General features: G+C 45.6%; 1 protein-coding gene across 8 annotated transcripts in view; it reads right to left on the reverse strand.

The window, feature by feature from the left end:
* The window catches only part of rbfox3a (RNA binding fox-1 homolog 3a), a 1,730,437-nt gene that overhangs the window by 731,247 nt on the left and 979,409 nt on the right, over positions 1-19,781 (reverse strand). For 7 of the 8 annotated variants that reach the window (XM_038776720.1, XM_038776727.1, XM_038776722.1 and 4 more), the window contains one exon: positions 4,141-4,206. The gene's annotated coding sequence lies outside the window, so the exon portion shown is untranslated. Of the gene's footprint in view, positions 1-4,140; positions 4,207-15,449; positions 15,468-19,781 lie in introns of those variants that run through there. The other variant, XM_038776723.1, reaches the window with a different exon arrangement.

The raw sequence follows: 19,781 nt of genomic DNA on the forward strand, positions 1-19,781 counted from the left end.
AAGAGTAGGTGCTTGATGAATCTAATTGAATTTTTTGAAGAGGTGACTAAGGTTGTGAATAGAGGAACGTTTTTTATTCTTTCATGGGATATCACTGGGATAAGGCCAGCATTTGCTTCCCATCCCTAACTGCCCTTAACTGAGTGCCTTTTCAGAGAATAGCTGAGAGTCACAAGGAGGTCAGACCAGGTAAGAATGGTAGGTTTCCTTCTCAAAAGGGCATTTGTGAAGCAGATAAGTTTTTACAACAATCAATTATAGTGCCATCGTCATCATCGAGCTTTACAATTCCAGATTTATAATCTGAATTTAAATTCCACCAGCTGCTGCGGTGGGATTTGAACCCATTGTCCCACAGCATTATCCTGGGCCTCTGGATTACTAATCCAATGACATTACCACTACACCGCTATTTTCCTGTAATCAATGTTACTTACATGGGCCTCCAGAGGCTTCTGTTAAATTCCTTGAGAAGGGACTGCTAGCTAAAGCTAATGGAATTGAAGGCAAAGGATTGACCTGGGCTGGAATTCTCTGGTCATTGTGATTCTCTGTTCCTGCTGACAGTGCTCCCCCACCTGTGGGTTTCACGGCGGCGTTGGTGGCTTCAATAAGCAGCAGAAAGAGAACATTCCACCGCCAGCAAACGGCGCACCGCCGAGAAACACATGGCTGGAGGATCGGATAATCCAGCCCCAGTTAGGAAATTGACTGAGTGGCAAAAGGCAGAGAATGGGGACAATGGACTGGAATTCCAATTGGCGAGATGTGACGCATGGTGTCCCACAAGGATCTCTGTTGGGGTTTTGACCATTCACCATAATTACTCAGGACTGAGGTGATGGGATCGAAAGCCACATATTCAAATTTGCCAGTGACTGAAAGGTGAGTGGTGTTGTAAGCAATATAGGTGGGAGTGTAACATTCCAAAGAAATATTGATCTATTAAGTGAATAGACAAAGCTGTGGCAAATGGATTGAGATGCAGGCAATCGCGAGGCCATCCACTTTCAACCACGAAAGAATAAGAACTGTGTACTTTTTAATGGCAAAAGCTAGAAACGGTGGAGGTCCAAAAAAAAACTTGGCTGTCTTGACACACAGGTCATGAAAGTGTCATGAACAGGTACAGAAAATAATCAAAAAGGCTGATGGAATGCTGGTCATTATAGCTAGCGATGTTCAGAGGAACAAATTGGGTAGATAAAGAGAAACTATTTTTGGTGGATGGAATGTTTTTGACTAGGGGCAGAGATGAAAAATTAGAACCAAACTTTTCAGCAACATCATGAGGAAAAGTTTTTCCAAATAAAGGATGGTAGAAGTTTGAAACTTTCTTCGTAAATGCCGATTAATGGTAGGTCAGCTGTGAATTTTATATCTGACACTGATGGTTAACCAAAGGAACTTGGAGCAAAAGCAAGTATATGGAGTCAGGTCACAGGTCAGCCTCATTGAATGAGGGAGAGGCACTAAAATGTTGGCCCAGCACTGGGAAACATATTGGGCAGATGACGAGTAAATATTTCTGATGGTTGGAGAGTTTATGGCCAATGTTTTTTAAATTCTTGTTACTAAAATTATTTTTTCCCTACACGTGGAACTAACTAAGTGAGCAGTAAATTATTCAGCTTTCAATCAGCAAAAATGTAACAACAGCACCAGTGTATGATTGCCTGAATGATGCTGAATGTATTTTCCAGCATGGTTTTAAGTGATTCTTCAGAAAAATTACGAAACTATCTCTGTAATGCAAACACCCTCATTCAGGGTTGCGTATTGATCTACTCAGGCCAGCTCATTTCCAAAGGAATAGCTCCTATTCTTTACTGCTTGGAACCTCTGGCACCTTTATGAATAGGAGTGATATATATTGAAGAATGAGATATGACTCTAGTCCTTTGAGAGAACAAAGGGTTCTGTGGTAAAGTGAAAATGAGTAACAGGATAAATAGCAGAAAAATGAATGTTTGAAAAATCCAAAATATATTGTCCATTCTGAGGAAACACAGGCAATAAAATATTTGCTTTGCCATGACAGTTGGTAATGTAAGATTCTCATTATTAATACTAGCCAGGACAATACAGTCTGGCATCAGACAGCGCCGAGATATTACTGAATCTGCTCGATTCTATATTGCCCAAATAAAGCTGTTCTCAAATTCAGTATGGAATAATAGTACAGCTAGATCTAATCATGAGTGTCTCTATTTGGCATGTAAATCAGGTTTAGGCTAACATATGGTCAAATTATTTCTTGAAATTACTTGTGTGTTTCCTGCAATGACCTACACAACAGTTTTTGACAGCCACATTCAGTCAAGGTCACTTTGGATGTGATCGACTATCCCTAGCTCGAGGAACATACATTTATTTTATTGTTTGTTTTCGAATGGATTTGCCTGCCTTTTCCCTCTTGTTGCAAGCTGCTCAACACCATGCATTCATTTTCAGCTGGGAGAGTGGACAGTCTGGGTGATGCTGTCTCCTTGACCACTGCCAACAAAACTTATGATCCTTCAATAGGAGCAGTGGTTCTGAGGGGGAGAGGGTGGGTGGGGAGGGGGAACCAGGCCATGTCCTCTGTTCCATCTAGTGGCTTAATTAAGAACTAGTGAAACTTACCCAACTGAAGTAAGCAGTTTCAGGCGGAAGGCTGCGAGCCCTCAACTCGGGTGTTGTGGACTTTTGATTGGGTGTCAAGCATTCAAAAGTTACACTTGTCAAGCCAGACTATGTAAGGACGAAGGTTAGCATTTGTATGTGAGGTTCGTTTTAAAGAGCGTGTTGGGTGCATTGTACACACTGCATTTCGAATAGCAATATAATCCCAAACTGTCAATGAACAGCTATCAACAATGCAAGAACTGTGTAGATAATGGACAGCTACTAATGGCGTGCAAAAGCTATATAGCGAATGCAATCAGTAATGTAAAAAAATAACAATACATTCAAAAAGTGTAAAGCAGAATAAGTAATCAAACAATGTGCAAAATCTTATATACAATTGGCATTGTGAAGGAAATGAATGACATAAACCATTCAGAACAGATTATCCATATCCAAGTAAACAGAAATTCACATAATTAACACCAGCAATACTGTGACCAGGACTTTAACCATTAACTTAATCGTAAAGTAAAATTTACTCATAATTAGTAGAACTAACATTAGGGCCCCAATACTAACCTAACCAGGCCAGTGGGAACAGGGCAGGTTTTGGATCATAAAACACACCCAAATTTGACTTCAGTGGAGAATTAACCAGGCAGAGTTTGTAAAAAATGTTTGACCTGCCTGGTGGATTGGGTTAAAATTACAGCTTATGACATTTACTTTACCGAATAAACAGAGACTCTCAAAAGCAGCCTCAATGGGTGCCATGACTGGCACTTTACTGGATAGATAATAATGATTGATAAAGTAGCAAAAGGGGAAAGGTGTTCCACTGAAATGTTGCATAACCCTAAACCAGGGAGCTGTAAACCTACTGGTTTCTCCCAACCATGCCTGGTTACCATCCTGTATCCTTTAGAACTCATTGAGAGGGACAATCTGAAATTAGACATTTTATATAAGTATGCTCTCCTATCATAAGGCAAAATTGTGCTCCAGGAGTAATGAATAGGAACAATGGACAGTCAGCAGCTTCTCCCCTCCCATCCAAATCAGATTTTGTGATGTCATAATCGGAGGACTATACGCAAAATGGCTGCTTCTCGGCTCTTTCAAATGAGAAGTCAGATTCACCAATAATCACACAACTATTCCTCAAATGCATTTAGGATTATGTGAACATTTGGTGGAAGCATCCTTCCTCTTTAAATAATTTGACCGAGTGATGCAGACTTACACAATATGTTGCTGCAAGTAAGTCTATCAAACAATTGCCATCTGGGCGCAAGCGTGTAACTTTAGCGGGCAGGTTAGTAGTTTTTTTTTTACAAGGCATATCTATCTATGGTATTTCTAATAATCCAATTTGTGTCATATTTAACAGAAGAGTCATGAACTCTGGCCTTGGTCAGATTTTGTGACATTTCAGATGGAACAGAAATTAACCCCTCAATTTATAATAACGTTGTCTAGTTTATAAATACATAACACCAGATGGGCAAAACTGTTTTAGATGTTTCTTACCCTGTAGATTATTGGAGTCTTATTCTGAAAATGGCATGAATGGCCCCCGTATCAGCACTCGGGATTCTGAAAAATACAACAAAACAAGAGTTGTTGACTTAGGGTTGAAATAATTTAAGATTTGGATAAAAAATAAAAACACGCTTCCTATGACCAAACTGAAGAGTAATGTCTTGAAGTGATTTCCATCCATTTGCTGCTTGCAATGCGCACCAATGATTTCATTCACATCTGGGAAAACCTATTTCATCGGGATCATCCAGTACGGAAACAGGCCATTTAGCTCATTATCCCTATGCCACGCTTTGAAAGAGTGATCCAATTAGTCCCGATCCATTTCTCCTTTCCCAAAGTCCGGTCTATTTTTCCTTTTCAAGTATTTATCAAATTCTCTTTTGAGAGTTCCCATTAGGCCTGGCTTCCACCATCCTGTAAAGTAAGCAGTGCATTTAAAGCATAACAACACGCTGTACAAAAATAATTCTCAATTCCCCTCTGTTTCTATTGCCAATTATCCTCAATTTGTCTCAATTCTCTGGTTCCCAACCTTCCTGCCAAAACCCTTCATAATTTTGAACCCCTCAATTAACCTTCTTTGCTCTGAGGAGAACAATCACAGTTTCTCTAGTCTCTCCACGTAACTGAGCTCTTTCGTCTCGATAATATTCTGGTCACTCTCCTCTCCAAGGAGATTATTGTTCCTAAAATGTGTTGGCCACAACTGGACACAATACTCAAGTTGAGGTCGAACTAATGAGTTATAAAAGCTTAGGTTTAAATTCTATGCTCTGGGTTTTCATGGCAAGGGAGGATAACAAGATTCAGGACTGTTTTTGAGTCCTAAACTCGCTCTCGAATTTTAGAACTTTTTAACTTTTAGGACCTATATAAATAGTTTCCCTGCTCTTTCTAAGGAGAGCATGTATCAGGAGTGCAGAGAGAACGGACATAGGAAAACTAGAGAGAGGAGAAGTTATTAGTTATCAAAGCATTGTATTGTATAATTTAATTAGTTATCTCTACAATTGTTTCCTTGTTTAACTAGTTGAGTATTAAGTAAAAAGAACTTTAGGATTTTCACTGGGCCACCCCTTAGTTGGCAAGGAGACAGGTCCTCCGTCCACTTAAGGGGAGCAGGTGGGCACTTCAAACTATGTTATAAATCAGAGGCCTTCCAGCTTCCGAGGAGCATCAGGTTGGTGGACAAGGCAAATATTCTTATCTTCATCTTCTAAGTCAGTCTCTTGGGATTGACAATGACTTGCTTCCAGTCCAGTTCGATGGGGCCTGAGATGGCTGATAAGTCCAATGTACGATCTGCAGATTCTGCCACATGTGAGGCAGGTAGTGCTCAAAGAAATGGGTAGTTGGGTTGTTTGGAGGTTTGTGCGCTCCCGCCGATGCTTCGACTTCATCTCATAGAATCTCTACAGTTCAGAAGAAGGCCATTCGGTCTACTAAGTCTGCACCAACCCTTGGAAAAAGCACCCTAACTAAGCCCAGTACCCCGCCCTATCCCCATAACCCCATCTAACCATTTGGTCACTAAGCGGCAATTTAGCATTGCCAATCCACCTAACCTGCACATCTCTGGACTGAGAGAGGAAACCGGAGCACCCGGAGGAAACCCACGTAGGCACGGGGAGAATGTGAAGACTCCACACACCTTCCTGGTGAAATCTGTCATACATTTGGTGAATTCCTAAATGAGCCTTCTCCATTTTAGTTGCTCAGGAGCCAAGGTCACCAATTTTGTTTGAACTCTTCAGGAATGCTTTGAGGGCATCAATAAAGTATATCTGCTCTCCTTCTGGGAGTGTCCTGCTGTGACCGGGTTCAGAAAAGACCAAGACAAACAACTATGCTACGGCTGGATGAGGAGCGACAAACTGGCTCCCCTTTATTCTGCTTCCTCAGTTGGTCGCAAGAAAGGTCTTTAAATTTCTCTTTCCCGGAGATGCCGTTTCCAATCCAAATGCTTTACTTTAATAAGGAACAAATCAAACCAGGTTTTCATGAGTCAAAGAAAGAGGAAGTTTATTAGCTACTAAACTTGAGGTAAAATTATTTTAAAAATATGACGACACACACACACACACACACACAGATAGTGGAAGTAAGAAAAGTTAGAGTTCAAATAAAAGTAAAAGAATATTTGGGTTTCTCCTGAGTTTGTTTCTGATAGTCAGTCACTTGGATTTTTACATTGTCGAGATAGGGCTTTTCTTTACTTAAGAGAACTGTTCTCTTCAGCAGTTTTTCCAGATTGCTTCAATTACTTCTCTTTGTGTTTGGCTTGGCACAACCAGTTCTTAAAACCCTCCTGTCTGTATATCTTCCCAAAAAGGAAGCCAATTAACGTCTTGTAGTCAATGTTGCAGGACAAGAAATCACGTTTTGACCTTTCATCTGAGAAACGTTTGACATATTTCAAGAAAGAACAGGAGATTGGGTTGTTCTGGGAGTTGAGTGTCCGTTGGATGCAAGTTAAAAATTTAGGGCGGGATTCTCCAATCCCGCGGCAGAGTGTCCACGCCATCATAAATGTTGTCGCATTTTACGACGGCTCCCACATCTCATTCTGGCCCCTACAGGGGGCCAGCACAGCGCTGGAGTGGTTCGCGACGCTCCAGCTGCAGATCCCGGCACAAACTGGGCACCGTGGGAACCGCGCATGCACAGTGGCGCTGGCACAAACGCACATATGCACAATGGCCTCCTTCAACGCACCGGCCCCGACACAACATGGCGCAGGGCTACAGGGGCCGGCGCGTAGAAAAGGAAGCATGGAGTGCTGGCCTCCCTTGAACAGAAGGAGTCAGAAACTGTCACCCCAACCGGCACGAGTATCTTTTATCCCTGTCCACATCTCCAAGTTCCCCAGTATTCCTGAAAGTCCAGTCTGAGTAGATCTATAAAGCCATGCTTTAGAAACCTTATCAACTTATTCTGCGACGAGAGGACAATGGTGAACCAGCTGTGTTTCTACAACCACTGCATTGTGATCACATTTTCACCATTTTAAAAAAAATTCCGGATTGCTCAAAACTGAATTTAAATTTTTAAAAATTCATGCACTCGAATCTTCGGAGGCGTAGCAAGTCCGACAATCAGTATTGGATCAATGCTCAGCTCCTTCTTTTCTGCACCACAACTACTCTGCTTTCCTGGCTGGATCTTCCCATTCTGGTTTCTTCAGAAATGGGGAGCAGTTTTCCATCAAAGTGCTTCCTCACAGCGGCACGGTGACACAGTGGTTAGCAATGCTGGCTTACAGCACCAGAGACCCGGGATCAATTCTTGGCTTGGGTAACTGTGTGGAGTTTACATGTTCTACCCGTCTGCGTGGGCTTCCTCCGGGTGCTCAGGTTTCCTCCCACAGTTCAAAGATGTGCACTGACTATGCTAAAATTGTCCCTTAGTGTGCAGGTTAGATGGGATTAGAAGGGATAGGTTGGGGGAGTGGACCTAGGTAGAGCGCTCCTTCAGAGAGGATCGGCGAAGGCTCGATAGGCTGAATGGACTCCTCCTTCTGCACTATGGGGATTCGATGATAGCGCTGGATCTTGGGAGGTGGGAGGGGGGGGGGGGGGGGGGTGGGGGAGACAAACCACACACCCTTTTTAGGACACCAGCTGCCATTTTCTATGAAGTGTTCATTATCATACCAAAAGGCTTTGGGACATTTTAAACAGATTTTCAGTGTGAGGAGTGAATGGGTGAATGTGTAGATGTGCAAGTGGGTAGGGTGGGTAAGGGAAGTAGACAGGATGGCAGCTAGGTCGGAGTCATCAGGCAAATCAGGTGAAGGAGCCTGTGAGGTCTGGTCGGAGGTGGTGGGTTGGGGGGGGGGGGGGAAAGAGTTGGATGATTGGGGGCCTAACAGGTTGGGGTTGAGTCGGGGGTGTCAGGTGAATAGTTACTCAAATGTTGGGCACTGATTTTTCTGTCTAACATTTCCTATGTAACTATTTGGAATTAGAGATATTTTAGCTTGGTCCTGGGAACCAAAGGAATTGCTCTTTGAAAGTTCAGAAAGTCAGCATGTCAGAACTTCTGTGGTGTCCTGACGCCCATCTTTTGCATGTGGGGGGTGGGTGGTATATCTGATCTCATAATCTGGAGACCGGATAATCTTGGCCATGGATTGCTCATCCAGTAACAATCACCACACTACTGTATTCCTTGGACATTTCTTTAAGCGCAAGCATTCTTTCTCTTGAATTCTTCTCCTTCTCTCTTCCCACACCTAGTGGTGCCTGAGGTAAACAAAGCACGTGCTTACATCTGTCTCTAAAGACAGCGTTTCCTGAAACAGATCACAAGCAGGGTGCCATTCTGCATCAAGCATGGCTGCCCAGGAGAGACTCCTGCTCTTACCATCTGGCAGAAGTGTATTGGAAGGACTTACAGGTTGAAAATCAACCTTGTCCATCACGTCCTGGTCCCTGCCACATCGCTGTTTGTGGGAGCTCCTTTTGTACAAATTGGCCGCCACATTTCCTGAGGAAGACAATGGTTGCAATGCTAAAGTTCCTCATTGACTCGAAAGCACTTTGGGGCATCTCGTGGCCATGCAAGTTGCTAAATAAATGCAACTTTGGCTTTTTTCCTTACCTAAAAATAAAGGCTTGGTCAACAGGTATTTCTTGAATCTCCTATTCAGAGTTGGTATATGTCACGTGTTTATTATCTGGTTATTACTTAGACTTGTTACAGTTTATATAGTCATCATGTGTTTTACTTAAGCTTCATTCAGTCCAAATCATTGTCATTTATATTTGCCTCCATGCGACAATGTAAACACATTTTCTGAACATGCCACAGCTTAGTAACCGAGTTTTACTGAAAGCTTCATAATAAACAGGAAGAGCATCTCCCAACAAGGTGTACAATTTACAGATCTGCTGAATTATTAATTTGTAGCTTTCAATGTCTACTTTCAAACACATGGGCATTGTTGCAACATTAACCAGTTTCTTATTGCAAGGTCCATGAATGGATACCATTAGGAAGGTTGTTCAGGGATAACATCCCTCAATTGGCAAGAGCAATACAATTATCGTCATTTAATCTTCATTGGCTTTCTTGTTTGTTGTTGCCCACACATAGTGAATCCAAGGACAATTTGTTGTCACATAATCCAAGGACAATTTGTTGCCACATAATAAAAGAGCAAGGTGCAATCTTCTTCGGTGTTCGATCAGAATGATTGTCCAGAGGGAAGGAGAGAGGCAACCAACTTGGTGTGAAGTAACACTCACATGTCAGTCGGAACAGATGAGAATGGTAGGTTACTTTCCCTAAAGGGAACCAATGAAACAGTTGGGCTATTAGAATCTGACATCTTCTTGGTCACTTTTATTATTTTAATTCCAGCTTTTCCAATTCTCTAATTATCATGGTGGGACTTTACTCAAATTCTCTGGAATATTTATTTAGACCTATGGGTGATAGGTCCAGCAACCTAACCTCCGCATTGCCATATCTACTTTGTGACTTGCCCGTTTCGACACTGCGTATTGTCTCAAAATGAAACTGTCACTTCAATTGACTGGAAAATGTGTATTCACCTGTGTGATCTTATTCTGATGACCGACATGGTTTATGAAGGCAAAGGGATCATGTACAGGAGCTCTTTGGACCAAATGGATGTCAATGACGCCACAGATTTTGGTGAATCCGCAGTGAAAAATACCCTTGTCTCTCATTCTGCTGCCCATTGCCCATGAAGAAAGTGATGAAATTGTTTGCTCCAGCAAACAATGCATGATGCATCTGTGAACAGCAGATTGACTGATGTTGCTGACATCCCTTGTGGCTCTTTGGAACAGACCAAGCATAAATAATATAGTGACATTGACAGCCATTGATAGTGCCATCCCTAAGCTGAAGGTTGCCAGAAATCAAGGGCAGGATTTTCCCATACCCAGCGGGGCAGGTGGTCCCAGCAGGACGAAGTGGCGTGAACCACTCCGGCGTTGGGCCGCCCAAAAGGTGTGGAAGATTCTGCACCTTAAGGGGCTAGGCCCGCCCCGGAGTGGTTTGTGCCCCGCCGGCCGGTGGGATAGGGGCCTGGCGCCATGCCAACCAGCGCCAAAGGGTCTCCGCCAACCAGTGCGAGTCAGCGCATGCGCAGGAGCGCCAGCGCGTGCTGGCGTCATCCCCGCGCATGCACGGGAGGGTTTGTCTCTGCATCGGCCATCGTGGAGGACCACAGCAGCCGATGCGGAGTAATAGAGTGCCCCCACGGCACAGGCCCGCCCGCGGATCGGTGGGCACTGACCGCGGGGCAGGCCAATGTAGGGGCACCTCCTGGGGCCAGACGCCCCCGCGACCCCCCAGGAACCCCAGACCCACGCCACCAGGTCCTGCCGGTAAGGGACCTACTCTGATTTACGCTGGCGGGACTGCCTACAGGCGGGTGGGACTGGCTACAGGCGGGCGGGACTTTGGACCGGCGATTCTCCCACCCGGCGGGGGGGGGGGGTCAGAGAATCCCGCCCCAGCTTCCAGAAGGTGGCACAAATCTGCTGCTACATCTTAAGTCAAAGTGTGTCTTTGATTAGTCTTCCTCAAACAAGCCAAGTTAGGTGTGCCTTGTTTTATAAAGGGTAATCAAAGACATGAACAGCCCAGACAAGACCAGCGGGCTCCTCAACTCCGCCGGCAGCGCACCCAAACCCATGCAATTCCCGACGACGTGGGGTGGCCCACAATGGGAAACCCCATTGGCTGGCTGCGGGAACGGAGAATCCCGCTGCCAGCAGGGGCGAGTCGTGTCGGAAAACAGGAGAACCCCGCTGATATGTTTTTACCTACATGGGGCTCCTTCTTTCCAATTCTTCAAAAATAATAGAATTCTCATTAGAACATTCTTCAAAAAATAAAAGGTTGTCTTTATCTACCGCCATTTTTATTTGGCTCGTGCGTCTCTGATAACCACATAAGAGTTCATATATTATCAATCATTAAGTTATTAGGGTCAATTCTTGAACTCCCGATTCTAACTTCAGTCGTCACAAACTGAATTCAACATTTCTGCTCAAATCACTGGCCTCTCCCTCCTTTACACTCCTGACTTGTGCCTTGCAGATGGTGGACAAGCTTTGGAGAAGTCAGGAGGTGAGTTCCTCAGTGTAGGATTCCTAGCATTTGACCTGCTCTGATAGCCACAGTATAAATATGGCTTGTCCAGTTCAGTTCCTGATCAATGGTAATCCCTCAGAATTGTGCGGGATTCTGCAATGGTAATGCAATTGAATGTCAAGGGGTGATGGTTAGATCCTCTCTGATAGGCGATGGTCATTGCCTGACACTTGTGTGGCGCAAATGTAACTTGTCACTTGTCAGCCCAAACCTGGATATTGTCCAGATCTTGCTGCATTTGGACATGGACTGTTTCATCATCTGAAGAGTCACGAATGGTGCTGAACATTGTGCAGTCATCTGCGGACATCCCCACTTCTGACCTTATGATGGCAGGGATATCATTCATATGGGACAATGGTGTTTGTATGTGTGGGGTTGGTTAAGTTCCAACTGTGTTTCCATTGTGCTTAGAGAGGGCTATGGTATCATAGAATTTACATGTAGCAGGAGGCCATTCGACCCAATGAGTCTGCACTGGCCCTTGGAAAAGGGCACCCTACCTAAGCCCATACCTCCACCCTATCCCCACAATGCCACCCTATCCCCGTATCCCCACCTAATATTTTTTGGATACTCAGGATAATTTAGCGTGGGCAATCCACCTAACCTGCACATCTTTGGATTGTGGGAAGAAGCCGGAGCAGTCAGAGGAAACCCACGCAGATACGGGGAGGACATGCAGACTCCGCACAGACAGTGACCCAAGCCCGGAATTGAACCTGGTTCTCTGGAGCTGTGAAGAAACTGTGCTAACCACTATGCTACCGTGTTGTCCTGACTGGAGGACATTTTAAGGGAAAAAAGCTTTTTAAGTATCAAGAGAAAATAGAGGCTGGCAGAATTAGCAATGTTGAGCAACTGGAGGACATTTTTGTTTTTCTAATATAAATTTAGAGTACCCAATTCATTTTTCCAATTAAGGGGCAATTTAGTGTGGCCAATCCTTCTACTCTGCTCATCTTTGGTCTGTGGGGGCGAAACTCACGCAAACACAGGGAGGATGTGCAAACTCCACACGGACAGTGACCCAGAATTGGGATCGAACCTGGGACCTCTGCGCGTGAAGCAGCAATGCTAACCACTGCGCCACCGTGCTGCCTGACTGGAGGACATTTTAAGGGAAAAAGCTTTTTAAGTCTTAGCTTTAGCTGGATATATTGCGGTTGGAGACAGGGCATAGGGAAGTGAACATTTCTCACCTCTGCCAAGAGAAGCTGGACAGGACAAAGGGTTGCAATGAGGCAAACTTCTGAAAGAACAAGTTACAGTCCAGATTGTCATAATATACACACACGTATATGATGGTGCACAGACAGACATTGATTGACACACAGGATGACCAATGAACACACAGAACACAGCAGCCAATCACCAGACAGGACACGGCCACTATAAAGCCAGGGGGCACTAGTTTTCCCGGGATGCAGCCTCTGGGATGCAGCCTCTGAGACAGCCAGAGCTTGTGACCAACAACTCAAACATCCACCATGTGGTAGTAAGATAGTTTGGTCAGGTTAGTCTAAGGTCTCCAGTCAACTCAGCATAGTGTCAACCCACAGTTTAAGTATGTTTAACAGTTGGTAGTTCAATAAAATAGAGTTGCATTTCTCCAAGTGTTGGAAGCCTGCCTCTCTCACTGCTATGGTAAATGCAGTCCTCACAGACCCAGCATACCCAACACATCACAGATAACCAGGGAATTGGGATATAAGGGGCGGAATACTCTGACATCTCGCCGGGTCGGAGAATCTGCACGCAAAGCCGCTCCAATGGCGGGACGCCATTCTACGATGCATAGCAAAACGGACGCCGGCGCATGGCGCCCGGCCGCTCGGAGAATCGCCGGAAATGGTCGCACCGGTGATTCGCCGCTGTAGTAGGGATTCTCACGGCCAGATGGGCCGAAGTCCCGATGACGGAGGGGGGGGGGAGGAGGCATGGCCGTGTTTGCAGGTGGTGTGGGGGAGGCTGCCGGGGTCGGAGGCCACACATCCGGGAGTGTGGGTCGGGGGGGCACATGTCCGGGGGTATTGGATGAGGGGGCACACACATCCGGGGTGGGGGCGCACATCCTGGTGTGTTGGGGGGGTGAGGGTCACACATCCGGGGGTATTGGGGGAGGGGGCCCACACATCCAGGGGTGGGGATGTGGAAGAAGGGTGGGGGCTACAAAAGCTGCGGGCGGCCATCACCCGCCATGGCAGGGCGGATCCAACAGCCAGATCCCGTGACGGCGGTCACGCGGCTGTCCACCCAACCTGTTCACTTCGCGGCGCAGGCGGCCCGACCGTCCTGACGTGTGCCAGACACCCGCACCCTCCCCCCGCCAAAATGACGGCACCCACCAGCGGGTATGTCCAGGGCGGCACACACAGGAGCCCCCCGGTGCGGGCACTGCCACCAGACAGTGGCCCTGGCAGAGAGAACGGCTGAGAGGTCTCAGGGCACCGAGTGGGCATGGGTGGGGTGCGTGCTGGCAACAGGGCTGGCCATGTAGCCCATGCCACCTGGTTGTGAAGGGGTATATACCAATGCTGAAACCCTACTCCCACCCCCTACAGATAGAACAATGCTGACCCATATTCCAGCGTTGTTGGCCACCGTGGCAGGGGCTGTTGCCCTGCATGAGGCCCAGTGAGAGCTGGATCTCCAGGTTGTGGTCGGTGAACCGGGGCGCTGTTCGGCGTGGCACTATGTTGCTCCATTTGCAGCCTGTGTGCTTGCGTCACCTTATGTGCGACGCGGCGCCGTGTCGATTGTGTGACGCCCCGTTTCCGGCGTGGCTCTGAGGCCACGCCCCCGAGCTTCCCGCCGCGTCACTGCTGGCCCCCTTGTATGGCGCAGAATGGGGTCCCGGAACGGGCGCCGACCACGGAGTGAAACACTCCCCTTTTGTTACCAACACTCTGCCGTTGGAGTGGAGAATCTCGCCAAAAGACTCTCTGAGACAACTGGAGTTAAAAGAACAGAGACCAAGGTTTTAAAAAAGATTTCAAGGAAGAGTAAACAAAGGGTTCTGATTTAAAGAGACAATTGCAGTACCAGTTTAAAGTGGGAAAGCACACTTCAGAGTTAACTTAAATGTTTCATGCCATATTACTAGTATCTGGGAATGAGAGTTGAAACAATTGTGGAGAGTTTGTACAGCAGGCAAGACAAAGAAATCCTAATGGCGGAGATGTAAAATCATGGACTGGATTCTTTGTGAATAGTAGAGTGCAAGCTTTGGTTAAAAGTGTCATATGAAAAACCTGGTCAGGATTTTGTGATGCAAACTACTGAGGGAAAGCATTATTGAGATATAGAGGATTTTAAACCATGTTTGTTGGGTGTGGAGTTTGGAAACTCTCGTGCAAATCATCTGGGAGGTTTCTGAGGAAAACAACACCGACACTAACTTGGATTCAGAGTGGAGTGTGTGTATTTTACCACAGTCAATCTGTGTGCTTTAAAAAAGGACTTTGCATTAATGAGCCCATCGTAGCTTCAATGTACTTTGTAATCGTGTTAATTTAAAAACCTGTGTGTAATTGTTTAATAAAAGTTATTTTCCTTGTTGTTTAAAATAATTAGCGTTCCTGTGACTCTGTTCATCCACTTTTTTTTTTAGTAAAATTTATGTTCTGGTGGCCAGGCTTCAATTATGGGATGTTGCTGTCCAGTTATAACATCAACTGGGAACAACCCTCCTGGCGTCGGCTTTCCTGCTTCTGCTCAAATCCAGAACTAGGCCCTGCACCAACTTTCTTCCAGCCTTCAACATCCCTGTGCTCTTCAAAGACCTGGTCCTGGTATCCCTGTTTTCTCCTAATCTCATTCCCCGCTCTCTCATTCCTGATCCAGACACATATTTTGTTTCAAGCTTTCAATTTTCAGTAACTTGTGCATTTTGCAGCCACTCTGGGATGAGGAAATATCAGCTAGGGTCAGCATGATGGGGACAGGGGTGCCATCTAACCAGGAGGCAGATATATCCCAATTCAGACTCTGGGTCTTACCGCCTTCCAGCTCTAGTTCTTTTAACATGATATACCTAGCACATCCACAGTAAACTTAAACAAATGTACTGCAATTGATTTTCCATAGAAATAGATTAAATATATTATACAGTAAAAATAGCACAGCACAACATCTTGGTAAATTCATTCTCTACTCACAAATGTGTCTGAAAGGTCTTTGTGTGAAGCGATTACACCTTCCCACCAACACACCGAGAACAGTTGAGAAACACTTGCTGATAATCCTCCATATGTTTTGTCTCCCCAGACACATCCCATCTATGTTCTACTCTGAAAATCGCTGTTGACAACCAGAACATGTCAAAGCCTAATGTCTTCTCCCTCTGCACAGTGAAAATTTCATATCTCTCTCCACAAGATCCGCTGCAAAAAAAAATAGTCCGGGTGAAATATTACAGAGATAATTGTCCAAATTTTTGTCAGGGTGCGGAGATGTGTTTCATTGAGTGAAAGGCCGCATTTTGTTTTTGTGGAGGAAATCACCCAATGTTTCTCAGAATACCTATATCTGTGCCACTTTCCTCTGGCATTTTTGCAGGTTGAGAATGCTGAGTGAGTGTGCAAAATGCACCCCCCCCCCCCCCCCCCTCCCTGTTGAGGTTGGGTTCCTCATTTCAAATGGGGATCAAAGTCTGATTTTCTCCTGCACATTAAAACCCAATAGAAGCCTGCCAGGTGAGGGCAGCAAGATGGCGCAGTAGTTAGCATTGTTGCCTCATGGCACCGAGGTCCCAGGTTCGATCCAGCTCTGGGTCACTGCCCGTGTGGAGTTTGCACATTCTCCCTGTGTTTGCTTGTGTTTTACTCTCACAACCCATTCTAAATTGGCCCTTAATTGGCAAAAATAATTGGGTGCTCTAAATTTGTAAAAGAAAAAGCATGCCAGGTTTGAGAGTTTGTGAAGAAGACGAAAAGCCTGCTAAGCAGTGTGGAACATTCTGAAAGGTAAATGTAAAGTTTTCACACATTTAAATGTCACTATTAAGTGCAGTGTTATAATGCAGATATATTTTTAATGCAATGATTCACCATAGGGAACAGTTTTTCGAAGGTACGTTGACCCTAAGGTTCCCATTGGAACATCACTAGAATGCAGTGAAAAATGTATCAAAATGTCATGTCAACCCATGCAACCATCTTTTCCACTGTAATTTAAATGGCCCTGTCTAATTTATAAAAGAGTCTTGTTTTGACGCTGGAAAAAATCTAAGCCTCTCCTCTGCTTTGAAATTAAACTAGGTACTTATTCTTTCCTACCCAGAGAGCACTCTATTGTTTGGACAGCTGTGGCCATTATTAATGCTTCACTGAGTTTCAAGTACTAATAGGATTCAGCACAGTAGGTAGCCCATTTATTGGAGAATGAATGAAAGTTTCAAGAAGTTGTGATAACAGATTGTGCTTTTAGAACATAGAACATACAGTGCAGAAGGAGGCCCTTTGGCCCATTGAGTCTGCATCGACCCACTTAAGCCCTCACTTCTACCCTATCCCCGTAACCCAATAACCCCTCCTCATCTTTTTGGACACTCAGGGCAATTTAGCATGGCTAATTCACCAAACCTGCATGTCTTTGGACTGTGGGAGGAAACCGGAGCACCCAGAGGAAACCCACGCAGACGTGAGGAGAATGTGCAGACTCCGCACAGACAGTGACCCAGCGGGGAAATCGAACCTTGGAACCTGGTACTGTGAAGCTACAGTGCTATCCACTTGTGCTACTGTGCTGCCCTTTAGATGTGGTTTTCTGTTTGTTTATACAAGCTAATAGACTAAAATCCTAAGGTTTGTTCACATACCAGAATGTTTTTTTCTTTTACTATCAATGATATGGGAACTTATGTTAGATGGTGAGAGATTAATATTTCCCCCCAAGGAATGTAAAATATTCTCCATTGATTTTGCATGGAGCCTGAGGTAGATGCATAGACCACACTGGATGAGTGGAGGATATATGGGGTGGTGAAGTGGTGGGATGACTGGCATGGATGGTTTAAGGAGGCATGGAAGATACGTGGGGGCATACAGGTAGCATGGGTGATTGGAAAGCGTATGGATGATACATGGGGTCATAGAGGCAACATGGGATGGCATGAGCAAGCTGAGGGGACATGGGTGGGGGTGAAGGTGATGAAGGGTGACGTTTTGGAAGCCTTTAAACATTGTTGGGAGGTGGTATACTTTGATGGGGAACTAACTGGTCTTCTAGCTGAAAAACTGCACTTTAAACCCAACCCCAGTGTGAAAAGACAAAAATGGTGTGTGAAGTCAAACATGGGTTGGGTGCTTAGTTTGCAAGCCATGAAAGAAAGTGCACAGGTCGGAGTTTCCTGAGACCAGAAGATACAGTCCAAACTTACCAATATATTGCCAAGAACTGTAACTAACACTCGTATAGTTCTCTTTGTCTCCATTGATTTCTGATGGTTTTCATTTTCTTTCTTTAAATACTGACTGAAAATTACACTATTGGAGATGTTGGGTGGGATTTAACTAAATGGGAACAAAGTCCAAAAGTGAGCACATTTAGCCGTGTATTTTCCGGCGCTCGCAGCCCCGAGGAACGCAATGCTTTAAAACGACACCCGGGTTAGGTAAGGGGGTCTCAGCAGGTAACCTGCGGCCAAGGCCGTACATAGCCCCGTTTTGAGAACTCAGGAGCTGCGCTCAATGGAACTCCTCAGTGTAGCGAGAGATTCTGGGAGCCCCAGAGCGATCCCCGAACCCAGGCTCCAATGCACTATCAGAGGGTCCCGGAGCCCCTCACAACCCCCCAACACTGTGCATGAAATGCTAGCTTGGCACCTTGGCAGTGCCAACCTGGCATGTTGGCAATGCCACTGAAAACTGGCAGTGCCACCTGGGCACCTTGGCAATGTCAAGGTAGCACCCAGGTGGCACTGCCAGGGTGCCAGGCTGACATAGCTGGTGTGCCCAGGTGGTACCAGTAGTGCCAGGGCACCACCCTGCCCAAAGGATATGCAGCTGGGGCCATCCAATCCCCTGGGAGACCCCCGCAAGTACCATTCCATCTAGTTCCCGTTTGTGGAGACCAGTAATGAACAGCATTCAACCGAGGTCGCCTAGGCAAAAGGGATAGATTCCAATGCCGCGGGTACCTTGGGAAACAGCACATTAAAGTGAGACTAGCAATCTTGCTTTAATATTCAGATTTGCCAAAAAGTGACTCTCCTATGATGGGCGGGATTTACATCGCAAAATCTTGTGAGATCGCGTTAGATCTCACGAGGTGTTGCGCGGTAGATAGCTCCCGGGATTAAGATCTCCCGGCTTCTATCTCAAACGCTGCATCGCGGCAAGCTGCTTTTCTGGTGCAGCACGGCCATTCGATCACACCCAATGCAACTGCTTATGTGCAATACGTACTACTTATTGAGCCAAAAACATTTCCACCCGACCTCTGGATTGATCCTACAGGTTCCTGGTTGACTCGACACGCCTCCTGAATAAAAGTCCATTTCATCCAAAAACAACAGCTCCTACATTTAACTTCCGACTCACTCAAATTGTCTCCGCCATACCCCCTTGTTTATGACCAGGGTATAACTATGTTAATCCATGCCATATTTTTGTAATCAGAATTCCTCATGTTTCCATTCACATGCACATTTTGGTGGCTGCTCTGGACATGAACCATTTATTTCTATTCCTTTTTCCTCAGCATCTTTTCAGTACTCCTCTCCCGTCCCCTCCATCACCTGTCACCCAGTTATGCTCCCTTTCCTTTCTCCTCATGCCAATGCTTGTGAGTCCAAGCCCTTCACTCCTCCTCTGCCCTTTTACTCTCCTGCTATCAACTCAATCTTAAAACATCCTCCGTTAAGTCTGCAGCAAACCTTTGTGACTCAAGGACTTGAGGCTGTTTTCGTTAGAGAGGAGAAGGCTGAGAGGTGACTTAATAGAGACATATGAGGTAGTCAGAGGGTTAGATAGGGTGGACAGTGAGAGTCTTTTTCCTCGGATGGTGATGACCAACACGAGGGGACATAGCTTTAAATTGAGGGGTGGTAGGACAGATGTCAGAGGCAGTTTCTTTACCCAGAGAGTAGTAGGGGTGTGGAACGCCCTGCCTGCAACAGTAGTAGACTCACCAAATTTAAGGGCATTTAAGTGGTCACTGGATAGACATATGGATGAAAATGGAATAGTGTAGGTCAGATAGGCTTCAGATGGTTTCACGGGTCGGCGCAACATCGAGGGCCGAAGGGCCCGTACTGTGCTGTAATGTTCTATGTTCTATGTTCTATGACTCCCTTGGGATTCTCAGAAGAGTTTATTGAGGCACTGCCCACTTATGAGCAGCAACACTAATTGCACCACCTTCCCCTCTCCACAATTTGCTCACCCAGCACATCAACTGGGAGTTAATCACAGCAAACTCCTGCACATCCTGGTCAATGCATTCATTTCTTCTGCATTGGACTTTGCAGGGAACAGCAATCACAACCC

Source organism: Scyliorhinus canicula, chromosome 18, assembly GCF_902713615.1.
Source record: "Scyliorhinus canicula chromosome 18, sScyCan1.1, whole genome shotgun sequence".
Taxonomy (NCBI): Eukaryota; Metazoa; Chordata; class Chondrichthyes; order Carcharhiniformes; family Scyliorhinidae; genus Scyliorhinus; species Scyliorhinus canicula.